Source organism: Tachyglossus aculeatus, chromosome 3, assembly GCF_015852505.1.
Source record: "Tachyglossus aculeatus isolate mTacAcu1 chromosome 3, mTacAcu1.pri, whole genome shotgun sequence".
Classification (NCBI taxonomy): domain Eukaryota; kingdom Metazoa; phylum Chordata; class Mammalia; order Monotremata; family Tachyglossidae; genus Tachyglossus; species Tachyglossus aculeatus.
The window spans coordinates 28,220,019-28,221,874 of NC_052068.1; the positions used below are offsets into that span (position 1 = coordinate 28,220,019).

A 1,856-nucleotide genomic window follows, 5' to 3' on the forward strand; every position below is an offset into this window, starting at 1 on the left:
TCCAACTAGGCTATCCTTGGGACCGTTTAGGCCTGTGTATGTGTATTAGTTTGTGTCTTTGGACACGTGCAACTATGCTTGCGTGAGTGTGTCTGTGAAAGCGTTTATCTCTGTGGGTCTGTAGGAGTGTGACAATGCAACCCCAAGTGTGTGTGTGTGTGTGTGCGTGTCTGATGAGCAAATCAATCAACCAATTAATAGTATTATTGAATGCTCACTATGTGCATCTTCACTTCACTTGTGATCCCCCCGTGGGACAACCTGATCACCTTGTAACCTCCCCAGCACTTAGAACAGTGCTTCGCACATAGTAAGCACTTAATAAATGCCATCAACATCATTATTATTATTATTACAATTCTAGATTTCAAAGTAGCTGCCCTCTCCAAAGCTTCCACTCACTTATTAGTCCAAGACATCTCCTAGGCAGTAAGCTCGTTGTAGGCTGGGAATGTGTCTGTTTATTATTATATTGTACTCCCCCAAGCCCCTCTCAGGATCACACTTGGAGAGTTTCCAATATTCTACCAGTCTCGGCTGTGGGAGGGAGAGTCAAGCAAAGGCATACCCATTCCATTCCTAGCTCAGACAGCGGCTAATGAGTGGAAGGCAATTTGCTACAAGTTAAAACTCACCTTTGCTGGGCAGCAGTGTCATGGGAGAGAGTCAAGGGCAGAGACTCAAGTTTACTGTGTGGAAGAAGGCAATGGTAAACCACTTCCATTTTTTTTTTACCAAGAAAACTCTGGATATACTATCAGAGCGATTGCAGATGGAGGTGGGGCGTTCTGGGAGAGATGTGTCCGTGGAGTTGCTAAGGGTCGGAAAGGACTCATTCATTCAGTCGTATTTATTGAGCACTTACTGTGTGCAGAGCACTGTACTAAGCGCTTAACTTGACAACAAAAGACAGACAAGACTCTCCCGAGCACTTAGTAGAGTGCTTTGCACACAGTAAGTACTCTATAAATACGATGGAATTGAATCGAACTAGCCACCTTCTCCAGCTATGCTATCCTTGGGACCATTTAGGCCTGTGTATGTGTATTAGTTTGTGTCTTTGGACACACGCAACTATGCTTGCGTGAGTGTGGCTGTGAAAGCATTTATCTCTGTGGGTTTGTAGGAGTGTGACAATGCAACTCCAAGTGTTGTGTGTGTGTGTGTGTGTGTGTGTGTGTGTGTGTGTGTGTGTCTGATGAGCAAATCAATCAACCAATTAATAGTATTTATTGAATGCTCACTATGTGCAGAGCACTGTACTAAGCACTTGGAAGAGTATAATACAGTAGAATTAGCAGACACATTTTGGGCTTCCCATCAGGGCCAGCACCAAGAAATCCAAGTCCAGGCTCCTAGGCTCTTTCAACCTCTAGCTCAGAGCCTGTACCCTTTCCACTCTGAGAGGGGGCTAGAAAAGGAACATCTTTCTCTCTGAGAAGGAACCTGGGTTATATTTTATTTAGGTGACCCACAGAAGACGCTTCGCAATGCTGGAACACTTTTGCATTCCTCTTAAGCCATGAGATGAGGGTGGAGGCCAGAGTCAGGGGTTGTAGGGAAGCAGTGAGGCCAGGTGTGAAGATCCTGGGCCCGGGAATCAGAGGATCTGGGATCTAATCTTGGCTCCACTGCCTACCTGCTTTGCGACCCCCGGCATGTCACTTCATTTCTCTGGGCTTCAGTTACCTCTTCTGCAAAATGGGGATTCAATACCTGCTCTCCCTCCTACTTAGACTATGAGCCCCCGAGGAACCTGTTTTTGAACCTGGTTTAGACACCTGTCTACATGTTTTGTTTTGTTGTCTGTCTCCCCCTTCTAGACTGTGAGCCCACTGTTGGGTAGGGACCGTCTC

At 46.1% G+C, this 1,856-nt stretch overlaps 1 non-coding gene across 1 annotated transcript; it reads left to right on the forward strand.

Annotated features, from left to right (window-relative positions):
• Positions 1-487: 487 nt before the first annotated feature.
• LOC119926236 lies at positions 488-625 on the forward strand. Its single transcript, XR_005450126.1, has one exon. It is a non-coding gene; the product is annotated as a small nucleolar RNA SNORA7 (small nucleolar RNA).
• The last annotated feature ends 1,231 nt before the right edge of the window (positions 626-1,856 follow it).